The following is a 22,136-nucleotide window of genomic DNA, read 5'->3' on the forward strand; positions in this document are numbered from 1 at the left end:
TTGTGTGCGTTTGAAAAATAACTTCCTTCATTTTAACAACTCGGGTTTTATCCTTGAACATTAGAGGTCACTGTGGGACTTCCTATGAGCGTACCTAGTGTACTCTGTAATAACCGTTCACCACCATATTGATTTTGAGTCTGGGATTTGTGACAACTTCAACTGCCATATAAACTTCTCAGGTCTAAGGCATAAACAAAACAATTAAACTCAAATACTTTGAGGAATGCATAATTAATAATTTTATTGAAAAATTAACAGCAAAAGCTACATTATAAACGCAAAAAGTTATTTTAGTAGTTGTAGATTTATTAATTTCTGGCATAAACTGGTAACTTTTTCACAAAGCAAGAGACATTATCCAAGGGGCCATTCCCCGTTGTACCCAAGACTCTTTGACAATAGTTTAGAAAGACACCAGTTAAAAGTACAAAATCCCTTTGGTAGAGAGAGCAGCACATTATTTATATAACTCAGGACCTAGTTTCTCCAGCAGTTCGGGACTTCCAGTGTACATTCCAGGCAATTACAATTGATATTTGTCCCTTGAAACAGAATCATATTTCTCATTTTTAAAGACTAAATCATTTCAGTTGAAAAACAAGCAAAAGATCACCAGACATCCGTAAAACTACAAATGTTAATTCTGTACTCACTGCTACTAGTTCTAGATTTGTAACTAGAACTTTCAGGTTTCAACTTGTCCAATCTTTATAACTTAATACAATACGAACATTAAAAGACACATTTTTCAACTGAACTTGGTTCTAGATTTCAGTGACTCATTTTCAAGTGTGAAAATAAATTTATTTTCAACAGAAATTCTAATGCATAGGAACTAGATTTATTTATTCTTGCCAAGATTTCCAGGAGGATGTGAAACCTCCAAATATTTTTTATCCATTCATAGAAAAATGTATATTTTGGCCACTATTTAGAACTGCAACTAAATTTAATTGGTCCAGAAGCACCTTAAAATCATGGAGAGCAGATTGTGTGGAACATAGAGTCTTTGTTTTAAAATGATAATGCACTATTGAGCTAAAAGCAAAGCATAAGGATCCAGGTATTCCAGAAATAGTTGGGATCTGCGGCACACTGGTCAACTTTAGAGATCTCAATGCAAAATTCCAACTGTGACTGTGAAACCTATTTGAATCTCAAAATTATTTTTCATCACAATTCAAATACTATTCTCAAGGATCTGGATACCACCCACTATTATACAATATGTACAGTTATTTCCCATCAATTCCAAGAGCAAAATTCTTTTGGTAACCAAATAAAAATTACACAGAAGAATCTGTAATTTTAAAAGTAAAAGAGATTATAGATCCCCAGAAATTTCCCCATCACAGTTGTTAAAAATGTTACGTTTTTTACAAAATGCACGTGGATTCAGTTACAAAGCTACATTTAGGAATAAACAAGTCTCATTCTAAAGTTGTCTAAAGAAATTATTTCATTTAACCTGATAATCCCCAAAAGGTCTTGTCTTCCAAGCATATTCTGTTGACAATTAACTGCTGTTTTCTTCCTAACTGAAAAATGAAAAAGTATGTCTGCACGTACGCTTTTTGGGAATAAAAATGTCCTGGTACAATAAAGTTACCTAGAGAGATGTGAAGCAGCTTTCCTAGTTCACCTATCTCCTTCTCTCTCAATGAACTCAATTAATTCCAATTCAATGGAACAGCAATGATATGATACCAAAAAAAAAATCACAATGGAATACTGGCTAATTAAAAGATATTATAAGGTTAGAGTCTACTTGGTGTTCAGCTGCAGTTTTTCTATCTAAGCTTTTCACTGACTTCCAAAAAACTTAATTTTCCTTAAAAATGGTAAGAACACCACAGAGACACATCTAGGAACTGGCTGAATCTCTTCACCTACAAGCATTGTGGCCTTTATGCAGAGAAGCATGAAACTAAGAACAGACTGAAGGACAAGTACCAGACATGGAAAAGCGGCCTCTTTAAGATAAGTTATATCATTATAAACCGAAATTATAATTTCTCTCTCAAACGTCCGGGTAACAGGAAAGCCACTGCATCAGGATCCTAGAGAACTGCCATTAACTGTAGTCCTTATAGGACAAATACAAGATCTGCTAGAAATTTAATGTGGCAGGAAAATATGTTAAATAAGAATTGCATACAGTCCAGGACCAAGAACAGATGATAGCAGAAGTCCCAGTTGCAGGCAAAATGCAAGCGAACCAGGGAGCTCAACCACTAAGGCATTTTCAAGCCTCTGTTCCCTCCTACACAAGCAAATGCTTCTCATACCACTTCACTTCTACCTTGCAGCGTCGCCACTACTTCCTCCCCTGAATTATAGAACCATAGAGTGGTTCAGGTTAGAAAGGACCTTAAAGATCATCTAGTTCCAACCCACTGCCACGCGCAGGGACACCTCCCACTCGACCGGGCTGCTCAAAGCCCCATCCAGCCTGGCCTTGAACACTTCCAGGGATGGGGCATCCACAGCTTCTCCGGGCAACCTGTTCCAGGGCCTCACCACCCTCAGACTGAAACATTTCTTCCTGATATCCAATCTAAATCCACCCTCCTCCAGTTTGAAGCTGTTACCCCTCGTCCTATTACTACATGCCCTTGTAAAGGCCACGTAAAGGCAGTCCTTTCTTGTAGCCCCCCCTTTAAGGCCTAAATAAGGCTGCTATGAGGTTTCCCTGGAGCCTTCTCTTCTCCAGGCTGAACAACCCCAACTCTCTCAGCCAACAACAGTACTTCACTCCACTCGCTTTCCCACTTCATTTTAATCCAACTCCTTCCCAGTGGGCAGGAGTAGATGGGCAATTTAAAGGAAGAGAGGGCTAGGGGGGAATCCCACGCCAAAGAACAGGCAGCGAGCCTTGGGGCACGGCAGGGCCTTGTGGGCGGCTGAGGGACACGCGGCTGAGGGACACGCGGCCCTCTCATTCCACCACGCCCCCGCCCGCTCCCGCACCCCCCGCACAGCCTCTCAGGCCCGCCCCGTCCGCCTCGCCCCCTGGGGGGAGGGGCCCTGCGACGGCCGGGGAGGCGGGGTCCCCTTGGCTGCCGACAGCCCGCTTCCTCCCCGCCCGGAGGAGGCGGCTTTCCGCCCCGCCGCGCCCCCGCGGCGCCGAGGGGCGGCACCGACCGCCTGGCGTGTGTCCGTGCCGTCCCTCCCGCCTCCTCTCCTCAGGCCCGTCCCCGCTCCCTCCTCCAGCACAAGGCCTTTCCCCCTCCCCGCGCTTCTCCCGCCGCTTCCTCGCCCCGCTGCGCACTCCCCGCCCCGGCTCTCCGCGCTCTGAGCCCGCCCGGCTTCCGTCGCTCCACCCGCCTCCCGCCGCCTTTCCCCGCTTACCTCTTCCTCCCTTCCGCGGGGAGGGGGGCGGACCGGCGGCGCTTCCGCCCGCCGTCACGTGAGCTAACGGCCGCGGCGGCGCTGGGCGCGGCGTGAGGCGGCCGCCGGGCGCCTCTCGGAACGGCGGCCCCGGGGCGGCGGTGGCGGCCGGGCTGTGAGCCTGCGGGGGAGTTTGCGGGGTGATGGGCTGCGGGGAGCGGGGCTGGCACCGAGGGCTTGGCTGCGGCCTGCTCGGCGCGGCGCTGTGGAGGCGCCGAGGCCTGGCTCGTTTACCTGGTGTCCGACGAGGCCCCTCACAAAAAGAATAATGCACTTGGCCTGATCTTTCTTTAATGGCCTGATCTTTTTTTAACCGCCTGCGTTACAGTAGGTGTGAGAGTCTCCGAAAACTTGAGACGGTTCCGTGATTCCCTTCAGTGATGATGGGGGTCCAAGCACTCAAGGACTCCACTGTTGTGGCCATTTTTCGACAGTGGGATAAAAATAAACTGGTGTGAATATTAATGGGCAATATTGGGGGGTTTTGCATAATATTGCAGCATAAACCAGTTCTGTAAATTGCATATATTGTAATCCACACAGGAAAAGGCAGGATTTTTGTTCAGCTGGTGGGTTTCCCTCTACACACCAGGTTTCTGGCAGCAACCACGTTTGCTGCACCTCAGACCTGTCTGCGTTGCGCCTCCAGTCCTGCGGCCGTGGATGGAGATTGATTTTTCCTGTCTACTGCAAATGGATGCACTAGGGTTTGTGATTTCACATATTGTTTGTTTTTATCAGGTGCCATAACAAGTGCAGGCACCAGTCCAAAGTGGGAGGTTTCTCCAGATAGTTCATGTACCTTCCAGAGTCAATGCGCAAGCTGATGTCAGAGAAACTAATTAAAAGTTACGCACACAGAAACTACCTCTGCCTCAGGGAGTCCCTAGCTAGATGCTGGGAGAAACAATGTGAGATGATGCCTCTGCCCGACTCTCTGCAGTCAGTTACTTGTAATTTATTATTGTTATTTTTAAGTTCAAATATAAAACTGTTTATAATTGAAATGATCTTGACTTTGAAGCTCAGCTGTGTAAGTGTGAATGCATAGTTGTAGTCTCACCACGTCTTTTTACAGACATAAAATACTCTTCGCACAGTTTTTGAGACAGGAGTCAAGTATCTAAGAAGACAATACCGTACAGTATTTATTAATGAACTGAATTGGAAGACACACTCTAAGACTGTTTTTTACTACAAGGTTCTTGAATTATGTATACATAATTATAAAATTTCTTGTTACCGCTATTCCAAACACAACACGCCCAGCCTCTTGTCAAGTCTGAACCTTTCAGCAATGCTTACAGATTTTATTACGCAAAATAACATTTTCACAAAAAAGAACCCAGAATTAGTTTCAGTGTGATTTTGTTTGCTGAAATAACAATGTGATGCCAATGTATTTGTTACCTAGTGTAAACCAGTGATTGTTACCCTATTTCATTTTTTGTTTTCTCTTGACATGTTTTTACATAAGCATTACCTTTGCAATAAAATAATTCTTACTAACTTTGTTGTCAATTACCCTTTATTTAATGCATTATTTCTTCAACACATTTGAGTTGTGTGCTCACTGCAAGATTCTACAATAATCTTTTCACTGCATTGCAGAGGAATAAATGTATTCGGCAAGTGGTATCCACCATCTTCATGTTCATCACCCATAATGTAAAAATTTTAACTGGGAAATCTTCATGAAATATTCATAAGTATTGGTGCAAAACACGGTATTATACTTTCAATTGTAACTTTAGAGAAGCATCATGGGAATGTGCCTCAAAGTTTCCGTGCGTTCGAAACTGACAGTATGAAATATTTCCCACTGAAACTCTTGAGCCAAAACTCTTCTGTGATTAAAGACTTTTGCTGTAAACCTCTCAAGATCAAATGACAGTTTATCAGCAGCTTTCTTCATTTTGAAATTACGTGTGTGCTAAACAACTAGCAGGAAGTACCCATACTTATTCTTCTTTTATTTGTAAATAAAATTATATGTATCAAAGCCGATACTAAAGTTGCCAGCTGCAAATGATGCATTACCAATGTTTACACTGTTATTTTTCTTCTTTTTTTTTTATAAGTATTCCTGCTGCAGCTGCATTGCTACCTAGAAGCAGAGGATAGTTTATTTTGCTTTCAACTCTAACAAATAGCTACTGAAAATGTTTTGCTGCTTCCATGCTTTGATGCATCAGTGGCTGAAATAAAGCAAGCATGCCCTTTTCACCCGCTGCGTCAATTGCTTTTCAGCTGGGAGTGCCATTAAAGCGTTCTTGGCAATCCATAAAACTTCTGTACCACAGACTCTCAGCAGACAGTGGCAAGCTTTATACTAAAAACCCACTTAATTCAGTTTCCCCTAGCTTGATTTTGTTTTGCATTTTATGAGCATGGAAAACCTATAGGAAGATACTGAAGACCTGCTTTTGAGTTAAAATCAAGTACCATACATTTGCAAATATGACTACCTGTAGGGTAATTAAGGCCTGTTTATCTTTCTCCATATAGTAAAGGAATGAATGTTTGAGTGGTGTTGAGCGTGCTGTTCTGAGGAGGTGTGTGTTGGAGGAGGATATTGTGCTGGCTCCGACAGCCCAAGAGTGCAGAGAAGGTGCTGTGAAAAAAGGGCACGGGCACGGGAGGCACAAGATCCAGAAGCCTGATGGCTTAAATGGATATTGCAGATGAACGCTTTGTATCATGCCCAAGGGCAGCAATGAATGGTGTGGCACAAAAGAGGGCAATAAAATCTTAAACCTGATATTGTACTGGAAAAAAGTGATTATGGCATCTTCAGTGTTATTATACTGTTACACATCTCCATTTTTTTACACGACTAGGCACCTAACCCCTGCTAGATTCTGGGCTCTGATAGTGGCTTGTGATAAAGGATTACACACTCATTTTTGTGGATTTTTTTTTTTTTCAAATAGAAGTTTATATTCAATGCGAGTTACCTACCCACATATTATAATGTTGATAGCTACATATGAACTATTTGTCTACATTTCCTGTATGTCAAGGAGGTGACATAGGGCCCTTCTAGGACAGGGTTAATTGCATAATCTGGATGTTGCAAAGGAACCATAGAATCATAGAATGGTTCGGGTTGGAAGGGACCTTAAAGATCATCTAGTTCCAACCCCGTGCCATGGGCAGGGACACCTCCCACTAGACCAGGTTGCTCAAAGCCCCATCCAGCCTGGCCTGGAACACTTCCAGGGATGGGGCATCCACAGCTTCCCTGGGCACCCTGTTCCAGTGTCTCACCACCCTCACAGTAAAGAATTTCTTCCTAATATCTAATATAAATTGACCAATTTTCAGGTTAAAACCATTATTCCTCATCCTATGGCTACACTCCCTGATAAAGGGTCCCTCCCCATCTCTCCTGTAGGCCCCCTTTAGGTACTGGAAGGCCACTATTAGGTTTCCCCGGAGCCTTCTCTTCTCCAGGCTGAACAACCCCAACTCTCTCAGCCTATGTTCATACGAGAGGTGCTCCAGCCCTCTGATCATCTTCGTGGCCCGCCTCTGGACTTGCTCCAACAGGTCCATGCCCTTCTTATGTTGAGGGGTCCAGACCTGGATGCAGTACTCCAGGTGGGGTCTCACTAGAGCTGAGTAGAGAGGCAGAATCACCTCCCTCGATCTGCTGGCCACATTTCTTTTGTTGCAGCCCAGGATGCGGTTGGCTTTCTGAGCTGCAAGTCCACGTAGCTGGGTCATGTTGAAATTCTCATCAACCAGCACCCCCAAGTCCTCAGGGCTGCTCTCAATCCACACTTGCTGTGGGAGGAGAAGCATCCCACCCCACCTGTGCCAGATTTCCCAGGGACCCAGCCAAAGTTGGCACCAAATACTAGAGGGAGCACAGGCCAAAACTCCCTGACTGATGTTGGTAGCTGTGCACTTACCTGTGGTTCAGTGCTCTTCACTTAGAGAAAGAAAAAATCAGGTTTGGTGGATTGTGGCGCTGTATGGAAGTTACCATATAAAGATCTTTGGAGAAACATTTCTGTTCCTCGGTGCTGATAGTCTTTTGACCATCCCATATTGTGTATGTTATGCCTCGTACATACTGAAACACAACCTGGTCAGAATAAAGTAGGTTTGCTTCCAGTTGGTCAGGCAGGCAGGAGAGCATAAAACTCTGTAGTGACCTCTCCATCAGGGAAAGAAAAATTGAAACACAAGAAAATTATTCCTGAAATCCTATCATTGGTCAGTGAAACTGCATAATCTTCGAAGGGCAGAAAATGTGTAAATACTTACAACAGTCTACTTCATTGTGTGGGTTTTCCTCAAGGAACAGTTATTACCCTCAAATTCTTGTCATAGGAAAAAAGGAAAGAAACATGATTTGCAAAGTCAAGAGTTTATTGTCAGTGTAGGTAAAATCTTGACAGGCTAATGGAAGTATTATCAGTCTACATCTAATAATTATGGAAAAATAATACAGTACTATTACAGGGAAAAATAATCTCAATAATGATACAGTTAAAATTCTTATACAAACTTCCTAACGTCCACCTCTCTGTCTCTGGTGTTACGCTTGCCCTTCTGTTGCCTCCGTGGGTGCTGAAGCGGTTTGAGTCACTGTGGTGGGAGTTACTTCTTCTCCTTGTTACCCCTAGAACTGGCTTTCCCTGACTCCCAGGTCTGTGTATTTTTAACTGACTGCCAGGTGACTTGTTTATAGCCCTGGAGTTTCCAGTGTCATCTTGCGCCTCCCCCCACTCCTGTCATCCCATGACTGTAATCACCTGCGTTGCATTATGCCCTGGTAAGGGCATAAACATTTCATTGTAACAAATAACTGCTTATTACCACTGTCTATATAAAAAATCTTATGGTTGTATCCTCACAATTATATGAAATTGCACAAAAGTAAAATATATTAGACAATAACCACCTGATCATTAGAAAATTGGTGTTACAGGTTAAAAAAAAAAAGCTAAAACAGAGCTCCAGGCATGCTAAAGCAAGCTCAGCAAAGCCCGACAAGTCTCGAGAATTTTCGGAGTCAGTATGAAGCTCATGTTCTGGTACCATCCATAGAAATACTGTATTTACTGAGCTAGCAGGTCCTACATAGATGGGTCCTACATGTTCAGAAATGTGAAAGTCACTCAGCCTGATATTACTTATCACTTGAGAGTCTTCAATTTATTTAATGAACAGTAACTAACTTAGAATTCAATTCTTAAGTGTAATGTGTAAACCCTTATCTTCCTTTTAAGTGAGGAGTAAAAGTTACAAAAGTTAGTAGCAATAAACAAATGTAGAGCGATCATTGTAGATAACTGGTTATTAAATGCTTAGCATAAAGCAGACAGCAGTTACTTCGCTATTACATACAGTACATTCTTTCAGCACTGCCAAATTTAAAGGGTTACTTTTACCTGAGCGGAGTCAGCATTTCTGTGCTGTCCTTTCTCATTATCGAAGTTTATTTCTGAATCATTTCTCCTGTACATGCAATTTAAAGGTGTGTAATTAACTGGTTGCAAGTTGTTACACAGTTGATGAACTGTGAACGGGGCACTGATTTGTTTTCTTTATTTACATGTTTCCCATAATACTCTGATAAAGCAGGATGCTGAGGCTTTTTTACCCTTTGTATTATTCCTTGCTTGTTTCATCAGATTAAGAAGTGATTTGTGGAGCCATTTGCAATTCCTCAAATTCCATTAAAACTTAGTGTCCAGGGAAGCCTTAATCAAAAACATAGTAAGTGCTACAAGATGAAGACAAACCACTACCTCAAACAAGCAGGTTAAGGAAGTGCCTGCTTCTATCAGAAGTGTAGCAGTACATCTGACCACCCGCAGCTTCTTGTTTAACAATATGCTGGTTTTGAAGACCAAGGCACTTTGTGAACTTTCTGCTGCTCATTACTCAGTCCTCCTTCACCTGTTCACTTTTAACCGCACAGAATAATAATTGTGTGGGGCAACCCCCCCCCCCCTTCAATCAATCAGTAGGGAGGGAGGAATTTTAAGACAGCTTCATCATTGTGGTCTCACAAAGGCCACCATTGAGTGTTTACCCTTGTCAAAGGTGTCTACCCGTGAGTGTTTGTAGGCACCTTTATTTTAGCATTGTTTCTAGCAAGCATAATAAATAGCTCACACCCCGGAAAGTCCATCTTATGCATATACATTCTTGGCTTTAACTGGTCCTAGTTCTCCTAGTGAGAATTGTTCTCTGTGGGTTATCAGAGCAACATGATTTGCAACACTGTTTGCATCCAGGTCACCCCACACTTTTTGTTTGCCATGAAATGTCTCGCACAAGAAGGACATGGACCTATTGGAACAGGTCCAGAGGAGGGCCATGAAGATGATCAGAGGGCTGGAGCACACCTCTCCTGCAAGGACAGGCTGAGAGAGTTGGGGTTTTTCAGCCTGGAGAAGAGAAAGCTCCAGGAAGACCTTATAGCGGCCTTCCAGTACCTAAAGGGGGCCTACAGGAAAGATGGGGAGGGACTTTTTACAAGGGCATGTACTTGAAAAAAAACAGCTTCTGTAGTTTCTGTAGCAATCATGTAAGACCACAAACTATGTAGTTTACACCAAAAAAGTTCACGTGGTCAAGATGACACAGGATGCCCAGCTAGCTTAGCGGTGTGGGCAGATCACACATTCTCTCCCTGCGTTTACTGAGGGGACAGTTGTGGCTGTTGTGGTCAGCACTCTGAGTCTTGCTGATCGCTGTGGGTGATTCATGTCTGCAGAGAGTTCACACTAACTCTGGGAGTGCCAGACACAGTTTCAGAGTACTCATTTACCTTGTTTCAGCCTGCTAATGTTTACCAGATGGGGTAGGCAGGAACTCTTTACCCCACGTGGTATTGACAGGTCCAGAGTGAGGACTGCCACACTGTTAGCTCTGTGCTGCAGCAACGTGTCTTCTCAAGGGGAGAGATGGATGTGACGTGATGTCGCCTTCTCCTCCCTCCCTCCTAGGTCAGTGACTGCTGCCACATCTCTCCTGGAACCAGTTTCTTTTCTCTCTCCCACCTGTCTTCACTCGTTCAGGCAAATATCTCAACCCTTTCCTCTCACAGCAGACGTCTCCCTCTGTTGCCCTAACAACAGGAGCAGCTCAGCTGCGCAAGGCAGCCAGGGATGGAGTTTTTCCTTTCTCCGCTCACTGGAAACAGTCCTTTCACACTTTGCACCTCTATTCCATGCCTTCAGCCTAAAATGCTGATGGCAAAATGCATCACTGAATTATATGGTCCTCTCCTGCTAGAAGGCCCAAACTCAGAGGCAGTTGTAGGTGCACAATAAGGTGGACACTGACACGTCTGCTCAGTCTGTTCTCCAGTACGCAAACCACAGCAATGGTGATGAAAAAAGGACAGAACAGAGAGCTGATACTATGCATAGCAGCTGGTATAAAGGAAAGGGTAACAGCTATCCATCTACTAAGCCTCTGAAGTTGCTCAATGGCTGCTAATCATGTATTTCCCAGCTTGCCTTCCCATGCATCTCTCCTGACTTCAAAGTTAGATTTTACTGCATGTCCTGAATTCTTGCTTCTTTTCTATGCATGTGACTTGAAGATGCTTTTTATCTTATGAGAAGTTATCAGCCTGCTACAGGTTGAACAGATGTCACTGGCCCATGTCTTCCTATCTGGGGATGTGACACAAGCAGGCAGTACATGAGCCTCTCAGGGTTTACTAATAGGAAAGGGAATAATAGGACCAAGAACCTCCTGATGACCATCAAGACTTTTTTCTAGAGAAAAGATATATATTGCAATATATATATCTTGCAAGCTAAAGTCTTCAGAGCCACCAGCTAGAAAATATTTGCAGATAGGCACCTTTGTTCATGCATGCAAACACAGGTTAAGAACAAGCACACATTGCTGACACACAGACTCTTTTGCTTAGCGTGGATGTTTGGCAGTCCCACAGAGACTATTCAGACCACATGTGTCTAAAACTCCTCCAAGGAGCATGGAAAGCTGCAAAATACTTGGGGCCATAATCTGGGCTATATTTATAACAGCAACATATGAGCATTATAATATGCGTAGAAGAATCGCTGGGACTAATTGCCTTAAAATTCTTGTCCTGGAGTTCAGGCTCGAGCTGTTGACCTCTGCTCTCAGTAAAATCTGTGTGTTATCACAGATTGAAAAAGACCCTTCTGTAAAATGATGTCTAAAGAAGAAAAGTAAACCAAAAAGGCATCCCTTCCTTTTGTACCTTCCTTTTGCAGAATCTCGCTTGTTGGCCACTTGACGCACGGGTCTTTCATTGCACCACCCTCACTGACTGCTGCCAGAGCAGCTGCCTTTGACTGAGGAAACAGCTACAGATGCTTCCCATAGACCAGACCAGCAAAGTTATTTCTCTGAGAAGATTCCCTTCTGAATTATGGAATCTGTATAGGAAGCCTTGCAAGAGCTGATGCCCGCGCTGTACATGTCAAGCCTATTCTGGGAGAGAGTCGGGTCCAGTGACTAGTCAGCTTGAACTGTTTTGATGAGCAACATGAATAACTGTGGCTTGAAAGGGTTGACCTCCTTGCTGTTATGGAGTAGGACTCATGTAAATCACAAAGGACAGCAGACCAAACAGCAGGAAGAGTTATGAGTCTTGTGCTTTGGGGTATGGAAGTAGGGGATAGGCTTGAGCAAGCTGCTGTTGTTCTTTGGTGTAGATGATCCTGTGAGGAAAGCATGGGACAAAGCTGGTGTAGTTTGTGTGCTCTGATCGGAAGGAAGGTCATGGCAGGCAGTTCCTGGGTGCATCTGGTGTATTTGCAAGGTCCCAGGTTGCTAGTGCAGTGATGAAGGCCACATTATGTTGCTGCTGTTCTAGTTAGCCCATTAAGTTTGATGAAGGTACTAACATAAGGTTGGAAACACAGAGTGTGCTTTATTTCCATTATGGAGTAAGTGCCTCAAAGCCATCTGTGTTACCTCATCTGGAAATACATTGGCAAGACCATCTCAGCCACCACTCAAACTGAGAAGATCCAAAAATAGATGTACCAGCTCTCTGCACCTGCTCTCCCTGATAGCTCCAGTGTCAACACCTAGAGCAGATCATCTGGGAAGTGCAAATTCCCCTCGTCCATCAGCCAGGGAATTTGTGGATGCAGCTGCACCGGGGGAAGGGCAGCCCAGTGTTTCATGGGAAGCCTGGCCAGTGGTAGTGATATGCTTGGGCTAAGAGGCAGGCCACAAACATGCAGCTGTGCCAGAACGTTCAGAACCAAATTCACTGATATTCTCAAGGCACGAAGCCTGAATATCCTCCTTTTCCTCTCTGTTCTCTTCTGGAAAATGAAGGAGTTTTTATCACTTTAACACCATCACCACTGGCAAACATTAACATGACAAATTCATATTAGTTTGCTTCATTATCAAAATCTTCTTGGGAAACCTCATCTGCAAAGCAGGACTGCCTCTGCCATCATCACAATTGGATGTCACAGGCATCCTTAATTTCCTTTCTTTTAATGCAGAACAAGTTGGCAGTTTATTTGTGTATATCCTGGGCCGTCCAAGCAGTGATTTTCTCATAAAGATGCCGGATTCAGAAGAAGGCCTTAGTGAGGTTGGATGCTTCATATATGACAGCTGTATTGAGAGGAAGGAGTAGGATTCCTGACAGGATTGGGTGGAGCTCTAGGTTATATACATTATAGCTTAGCTGTTATAGTGGACTGGGCATAGGACCACCATGTAGTTACACATGAGGCACCATGCACTTTGGTTCTGCCACAATTAATGACGATTGATGCCATGTATGATAAACCAAGGATAACAGAAGAACATGGCAGCCCAAGTCCAGTTGCACACACTTGTATATTAGCAGGTTCAAGCAGATCCAAGCAGATCCACAGGATCCTGAAGGTTGATCCAGCCAACTGCATAGTAAGGAGGTGGCTACAGAGCTGAGCGCTTCCAGGTTTCCATCCTTTCCTTTGCAGCTGCCAGTCAGGATGCCACAGGAGGTGCTCCAAGAGCTAATCGTTGTCAGGAGGACAGGAAATTGGCCTCAAGGATGCACTAGAAGCAGTGGAGGGGCAGCTACTATAAAAAAAAAAAAAGGAATAGTTTTATTATTTACATTGTTTGTATACAAATAGTTACAAAATACAGTTTTTTTTAAGAAATCATACTGAGCAAGCCAAAGCCAAATCTTTCATGTAGTGCTAGTCTTCTGTCTCTGCAATTCCTGTATCTGCAATTTCTGTCTCTGCAATTTTGGGTTTTTTTAAGACCAATTTGTAGGTGATACTGGCCTTCTGGATGGTCCTCAAGTGAATGCAAAAATGGCCCATACCAATAAAAAAACTCCAAACCTGCAAAAAGCCCGAGTGAATGGACATTTGACTTATCTTCAGGCTCTTGAAGTCCATTCGTGAGATTTGGTATCATCCTCTCACATTTTCTGTTCTGGTCTATGAAAAGTGACATTTTTTCCCCTCTGAAAAACCCCTACCCTTAATTATACTGCCTTGAGTAAAATCAGCATGAGCAGTTTTCAATGAGAGAGTGGGAGCCGGAATGGAAGTAGGGGAGCAGGCGGAGAGCTACTGAGACAGAAGCCTGGAACAGCAGAGGCATGAGGAAATTAAACGGAGGCGTGCACGGCCAAGTGTATTGAAATGGCAAATAGGAATCTGGAGGAACTGGTTGGGGACTAGCGGGGGACAAGCAAGCAGAAATATAATAGAGAGTGTGGGTGAATATGAAAGACAAATGGCAGAAACAAAGAGCCATTTATAATAGGCAGGAACAATTAAGCTGTGTAATTACAAAATCCTGCTGCGACTGAGCTCCTGTGCAATTACTACATGGACACGTACCCCGAGCGCGGCGCTTTGAAGAGGATGCCAACAGTTTCTCTCTCTTTTGTTTCCAATCCCCGTCCCCCCTGTCCCCACACCTCAGTCGGCAGTGTTGTATGTGACACCATGGTTTTCTGCCCCAGCGTCAGCGTTGCCGGCCATGGACAGTCACAACAGCACAATGCCGCTTAATCAAAACCTTCCTGCGAGCAAACACAAGGCTGGAGGAGCACTTATAATTAGCTCCTCGTCAGCAGCATGGCACTGGCAGTGGTGGCATCAAGTCAGTCTTAAAAGGTTTTCTTTACTAATGCTACGTGGAACTTCAGGTATTTATTTTTTTCCATTTATTGTTCATGTAGAAAACATAACACGTTCTTTACTAATATATTTAAAACAAGTACGTGACACAATGTTACAGGAGAACAGTGGGGGTCACTTTTAAGAGCAATTGGCACCTCCGCTTGCCTCTATTTGGTGTGTATTTTGGGGGGCCTTATTACAGGTTGTCAGGTCACCATGTTCTGAGCACATCTTATTTGCTGAATCGATTTTTACTTCTAATTGTATAGGCTGGGCTGAGTTAAAATGTTTTTTAAATTAGATCAGCACCTTCAGAATCCAAAAATCTTCAAAGAACAGCTAACTGCAGCCTTTCAGAGCTGCATTTCTAAACCTCCCATGGGAAAAATCCCTTCCAAACACATGAAGTTAGAGCCAATAAAGGACGAAGTCGTCAGATGTGGAATTGAGACACTTAAATCCAGAGTTATGGTCCAAACCCTACTGCTCAGCTGTTGTATAACCTTGTAGATAATTCCTCATTTGACCTGCAAGTTCTTTATGAAATCCTGCTTTGCTGCAAGCGTACAGCTGCAGTTGCACAGACCTAAATCAAGGCACTGAAGAGAGCAGGCTTTTAAATCTGCCATGAATTAGCAGAGCATGACTTACATATGCCCCAAATGATCAAGATTCTCAAAAGATCTAAATATGGCTACTTGCTTTTAAATAGCAGCATTTAGTGTACGAGACTTACACTTGTAGTTAGAGAAGTCCGTTGGGAAGCAGAAGAGCTTGATTCCAGTTTCCTGCTCACCTTTTGGTTTCAGTTTCCGGAGCTCAGGAGTTCCTAGGGCTGATCCATACGTGCCAGATTGAATGGGCTGCCTGGCCCCAGGTAGAGGGGGTGACGCTGACTGCTGTTGCCCAGACATAAAAGAAGATGGTGGCTTACTCCTGCGGTTTCTGCAGCTCCAACTTCATCTAGAGTGCTCAGTGCATCTTCTAAAATCGCCCGCTAGACCTCAAGGGCTGCATCAAAACGAGTAGTTTCCAAAACCTGATCAGGTTGGCATACAGTTTAGGCACTGAACTACCTGCTCCTGTAAAATTCATGCTGTGGTACTTCGTAGGAGGCAATTCTCAATTTTATAGCCTCAACTCGTACCTCTGAGGCACATTGTATGTTCTTTGGAAAGAAATGTTGAGCCCTGAGGGACCGTTTTTGTAAAACACTCATTCTGAAGGTCAGTGAGTTTAGATGGGGATGCCTGAGATGGTTATATGGCTCACTGAGCAGGTTTGTGTCTCTTCTTGCTGTCTGCTCCCTCAGTGTCTTTACACACAGACACACATGCACGAAAAAGTAAAATTTCTGGGTGTAAATAACCAGGCCATTCATCTGTCTGACCAATTTTGTCCACCCAACACACCCTGGTCCATCCATTCTGCATGGGTTGTGTGCTCTGGACCGGCAAACAAACTCCTTTGTGCCAGCCCTGCCCACGCCAGAGGGCAGTAAGAGGCAAAGGAGACGTGATGGAGTTCAGACTTTGCCTCACCTTTCGCTCTGTGGCTGCTGGCCACCGCTGCATACTGAACGGCATTCTTTCATAAACTCGCCAGTAACACACGCCGTATGTAGTTTCCAAGGGCACATAAATTAGTCAAATCTAATGCAGCCATCTATTACTAGACCGCATTTCCGTTCCCATCACTCAACCTTGAAGCCACTTACTTAAGACGTGATGCAAGAGTTTTCTTTCAATACTGAGAAGGGGTCTCCTTTTCAGTGCCTGCTTGATCATTTTTAAACATTTTCTAAACTCATTTTTTCAGGCTGAAATCCTTACATTCCCGCGTGAGCCACTGAAGCTGAATCTCACAACAAACAGCCTCGTCAGGAGCTAAAAATATGAAATGTAGTGGTAGCAACTAGGGAAATCAATGGAAATTATTCAAAAGCTTTTTTTTTTTTGATGTTACACATATGCATGTATCCTCTTGCCTGGACAAATGGAGGCATTATACTGCAGGTTTTTGGGTCTCTCATTAAAATGAACCTCAGTGATAGCATTCGCTTAAAAACAGTCATGTTTTTAATTTGCTTATATTTGTATGTTCACAGAAAAGCTTACAGGGCTAATTTTCTCCTTCAGAGCTCTTCTCAGACCTCCAGGAAAGTTTGTACCCGATTAAGCTCTTCAGGCTTAGCAAAAAATAATTTGGAACTTCAAGATCAAAAGATTATCATATGAATACGATGTCTGTTGATATGCATCTTAGAAAATTGTGTGAAAATGTGTTCAGTTATACTCATGTGAATTCTTCACCAAACTGGTCAATAAAAGAAAATATACATCCCTTGCAGGGGAACAGATGCTGTAATGCTCTGGGTTTTTATAGTTGGGGCTAGCTCTAATGCCAACTGCAAGTACCAAGCCTTTATGCTTCTGCCTTTCTCCGTGTCCTTCCCACCCCCAGGAATGCCCTGCCCTGAGGGAAGCACCCAGGGGCAGCTGCTCGTCAGGGTGGCCACCAGAAGCTACCTGGTTTCCTTAGTCAGTAATAGAGCTGCAGGGACAGCTGCGGTTGGAGCTCCACCTTTGCTAAGGCTTGTGTACCTCGGTGTACGCAGGTGAGAGAGTTCCAAGTGCTGCCCCAAATCCTGCGCTGAGGACAGGCGTCAGCATTAGGTCTTTGAAAGAGCTGTGTCCCGTGGTACTTTGCCATTTCTGGTGGTATTTGCAATGTCTAATTCACCAAAATGCTCACCCAGGGAGCTAAACAAGTTGTGAGCGCTGCTCTCTGACTGATTCAGTAGGCGACGATTAAATGAACACTGAAATTAGTGAGGCAGCCCGGAGGCAGGTATGTGATCACAGTTTCCTGCTACCCCCAGAAACGCATGAACGGAGTCATGCTGTGTTTGACAATACAGCAAATGGCTGATTATGTAGCCGAAACTGGGAGAGCTTAACCCTGGGCTGGTGGCCTATGAAGGAGAGCATTTTTTGTGTGCTGGGGAAGCTATAGATGAGAGAGTGCCGCAGAGTATTTTCCAAGGGAGAGCAGCTAACACACCACACAAACAACAACTAACTATTGAGACAGAATGAGACACGCCACAAGAAGGAAGAAATGCAGCTCTTCATTCTGGTGGGTTTGACATTCATTTGGGTTTAATTTGAGAATCTGGGTCCCAGGCTCGCCAACTAATATTTACCATAATTAAATTATATTGCATATAACATTAACACATGCATACTAGCGTGAACATAATTAATTTGCCATTATATTTAACATAAATTTGGGAAGGAACTACCAGTATAGTGCAAGTTTGCTCCAAGCTGTGGTATGGTCTCCACAACCACATCGTGATAGTCTCCACAATGGTCAAAGATTTGCCTGGAAATAGTATGGATCAGCCACATGCCGTCTGAGCGCTCCATCCCTGGGACTATGGGGTGAAAGAGGAGGTGCTGCCTCTTCTGGTCATATTTTGTTGGTGTCTCCCTTTCTAGGAGGAAGGCCATGGGAACTATCAGGCTGAGCGCTGCAGACTTGCACGTGAACTAAAGGCTTTGCTACTCGGCCCAGTTATCATATAGCCATGCCTTGGTCACGGCAGTTTGCAAACCTGGAGAATGTTAAATGCAAAGATATACGTTCATACAGACTTTTAAGTATCGGCAAAGAAGAGCGTGTGAGGTCAGGCCTTGTCCTTTTGGATCTCCTAGTTGGAGACTTTGGCTGACTGCATATGCCAGGTGTCGGTTGGATAGGTCTGTCCCTTTGAATTCAGTGTATTGCATCTATTCAGTTAAATTCAAAAGCTCTCTCCAGGTTAGACTCCGTTCCGTTCCGAGTTACATTCCTGTAAATCCAATGTAACTCCACTGAATCTATTTGTTAAACCCTTTTTTTTTTTTTAATCAGATCTTGATGACTGACTGCATTTTTGTAACTAAGCCATGACATGAACTATTTCTTCTAAAAAGAAAGAGGTAGTTTGCATTAAGAATTCATAATTTTACTTTTTTTCCTGGTGCCTGATTCCTAGCATTAAAGAACAAAGGGGAAAAAAACAACCTCTGAAACATTAAATGTGAACCTTCAAGCTTTTAACATACAGTAAAATATTTATGCTTAATAAAGAATGCTGCATCTATTGTGACTTAGTTAAACGAATTCGCAAATGCTGAACAAGTCAAAAGCCTGGAAAAAAATGTCAAATAACATATCTCCCAGGGACACTAGTCCAGTTTTGTCAAAGCATCATGAATATTTTGTATAGTTAGTACAATGATGGCAAACTTTCATTATACATCTTGGTTGAAAAGCGAGGCAAGAACACCCGCTTGTTTTGCATCAGTTAGAAAGTGCACTTTCATCTGACGCACAGAGATTAGAGCATGAACTAAGATCAAATATCAGATTAAAAGTGCTGTATTTTCTGGGGGGCACTGTAAATCACATACTCTGAGGCCCACTACAGCTTTGAATAGGGGACTTATTGGGACATAAGCCATCGGCTCTGCCAGGGCAAATTTTGTGTGTGAGTGAGGACAAAATATAAATCAAAGGTAATAATTCCAAAATGCTTTTTCTCTTTGTTTAAGCATCAGAGTATATGGGTTTGAATTTGGGGAGGGGGTTGGTTGGTTAGGGCCAGCTTTTTATCCCTTGATAGGTAGTTTGGTGTGAAATCAGCGTGGAAAGGTGAACAGTTTTCCAAATTCAGGACTGAAGAGGTAAAGGGAAAACTATTTTCATCGTTTATTTGGCTCTTGTAAATTGGGAATAAGTACTCGGAAATCTGTGGAACAGCGTCCGGATGACACTCTACTCCAAAATTTTGTTCTCAAACAGTTACTCTGGTAATCATTTAGTGGCATAAAACATGTTTTTCCAGTAATGTTGTGTGCAATACTTCATTGGTAAATATTGAATCTGGAGGATTTAATACACTTAAGTGTGCTTTTCAACTTCTCAGTTTATTTCAGGTTTCACATTTGACAGGTTTTGTCCAAAGGCACAAGAAAAATGCAGATTGTAACATGCCACATTGCTATCATCTGTTTCTGGCAGCTTAGAAAGAATATGAATTCCTTTATTTTGCCTTTTTATTAATTGCATGCTGTATATCAAAAAGGATTTTTGAAGTCCTAATGTGCAGCATCACTTGATTTCAAAACGCATTACCGAAATAAAACACAACTTCATAGTAATCGCAGTTTTATTGCTTCAATTCTCCCCCCCCATCAGAGCATTTCAGGATTAGCCTATTGAAGATGATTGCCTCGGAACTATCTGATTGTAAATGGTTTAAAGAGCTCCCACTTTCACCCAGAGTGTGTACCAGATCATTTATACATTTTTCATACCCCTATTACATACAATAATCTTAGAGGGAGGAACTTAAAGAAAATGATGTAGGTTACAATCTGCCTAAAGCAAAAATGTTTTTAGTGAGCCAGTCTTGAAGTTTAAATACCTTTCTTCCAATTATATGAAGAATTCCAGTTATGCACAGAAATGAGTGGCTAGTCCCAATCGCATAATGCATAAGCCTACAAAAAAACCCTCTTAAACCACTAAATTTAAAACAGTCTTTAGTCTGAAGAGATAAACCAATACAAAAAGTGAGAATACAAGCACTGGAAAACTGGGTTTGCTTAAGTAATTTTATAAGGTCATTAAAATAATAATAAACTATTTTCCAACACATCCTCTTAACACCATCGTTATCCACCATCAGTCTCTGCTATTTATTCCAAACACGTTTAGAAAAAAATCAGAGCCTAGAGTCCCTTCACAACCTATTGGTGCAAAAACATAGCCCTTTTGAAGAACTCAACGTCTTTTTGACCTGAAGATCACCTGCAGCATTTTTTCTTTGGGTGCTGAGAGCTCACACAGCAGCACACGCAACTTTATAACCCCAGCACCCAGGACCAGCCTCCCCCGTGCAGTCGCTATTAAAGTTGTTCCGATCTGTTGTTTATTCACTTACTTTCTGGCTCTACTATGCTGTGATTTCCCACTGGAAAGCATGCCTAAGGATGGGAGCCTGCCCTTTTCCTTGCATAGAGCCATTCTGCCTGGGCTGTGCAGAAGCATCGTTTAATAGGCACTTAATCAAACGCAGGCAAAGCCACGAGGGCAGATGGCTCATTCTTCCCTTCGCTGCTGTACGACCTTGTCAATACGTTGCTCTCCAGGCAGGGCGCACAAAACAGGACACCTATGGAAGACCTGAGGAGGAACTACAGCAATTTGTCTGCTCCGGGTAAAAATAAAACCAAACCGCAGCAACCCCCATTGCAAAGTGCTGCCGACTGCGCCACAGCCAGAGCCAGGCTTCAGCAAGGAGATTAAAAAACTGTCATTCTCTGTCGTTATTAATCAATTTATTTTTGGTGCTGCTAAATATGTTGTGCAAGGACAGCGTGGCAGGATGCTTTCTTGCCCGTGAAAGCACATCGTTCAGGGCACCAGTTTTAAACTGGCCCCTCAAAATACAGACGGGGGTCCTGGCAGAGGCAGCCCGGGCAGCCCGCGTTCCTTCAGGAGTGCAGCACGGATAAATCCATATAAGGTTAATTTATTATTTGAAATTTGTCAATATTATGTCAACAATAAATTCATAATGTGGTTTAAACCAAGTCTCTTTTTTTCATTTTGGGAAGCAGCCTCCTGCCTATTGCCTTTTTTCTTTAGAGACCAAGGTAGGAATCAGGGATAAACATGTGGTTTTCAGGGCAAATCCAGGTTAATTTACCCACAGTGTTTATTCATTTATGTATAATCAGTGTTTTGAAAAAAAATAAGTATTACAGTCCCGTGTTCCGCAACACACCAATCATCAAAGATAGACCAAACCATCAAACTAGCCAGATGTTTTGTCAGCCCCATAACCCTTCACAAAACAGCTTTCTGTTCTGCCAACAGCAGCCACGGCTTTTCTTCCTTTCGTCACCCAACCAAAGCAACTCATCTCAGCAATTGTCGATTGCTAATTAGTTTGAGTTACACGATCATAGCTGAGATTTTGGCAGCCTGTTCTGGAACAGATTTATTAATGATGATCAATTATGACCAGGTGGAATTTCTGACAGATGATTTTTTTTATCGTTACCTGACAATATATGGGAAGGCTTCAATTGGAAAAGTGCAGTTAATGGGCTGACCCTGCCATCTGCCATCCTTTCTGCTGCTGCTTCCACGTTTTCGTGCCTGCTCAGAGTATCCCAGGTCAGTCCCTTTCCTTCAGCTCGGTGTGGAACACAAATCTCTCTAATGAGCCAGCGCAATATTGAAGACCTGTCATTCAAGTTGCGCCTGGTTTCATCTCGCGCAACTGCCGAAAGCTTCACCTGCAAGATGGGCTGGTGATGTCTTCAATAAAAACAGTACTCAGCCAGAAAAGGCTCACTGAGACCATTTGCAAAATCAGCTACGTTTCCCAGTTCTCAAGCTAAACAAACGGAAGATTTGTTTTTGTTTTTGTTCGGGTTTTTTTTCCAGACCGCAGAAACAGTAACACCAAAGGAGAATGATAAATAGCAGTTTTGGTTTAGGATTTGACATTTTAACTGTTTGTGTGTTCTTTACAGCGGCTGCAGCTCATCA

At 43.3% G+C, this 22,136-nt stretch overlaps 1 protein-coding gene across 1 annotated transcript in view; it reads right to left on the bottom strand.

Moving 5' to 3' along the window:
* The window catches only part of IMMP2L (inner mitochondrial membrane peptidase subunit 2), a 470,689-nt gene extending 467,289 nt beyond the window's left edge, over positions 1–3,400 (bottom strand). The window contains exon 1 of the mRNA XM_054186971.1: positions 3,355–3,400. The gene's annotated coding sequence lies outside the window, so the exon portion shown is untranslated. The remainder of the gene's footprint in view (positions 1–3,354) is intronic.
* Between the last annotated feature and the right edge of the window lie 18,736 nt (positions 3,401–22,136).

This window comes from Rissa tridactyla, chromosome 1 (assembly GCF_028500815.1).
Source record: "Rissa tridactyla isolate bRisTri1 chromosome 1, bRisTri1.patW.cur.20221130, whole genome shotgun sequence".
Lineage (NCBI taxonomy): Eukaryota > Metazoa > Chordata > Aves > Charadriiformes > Laridae > Rissa > Rissa tridactyla.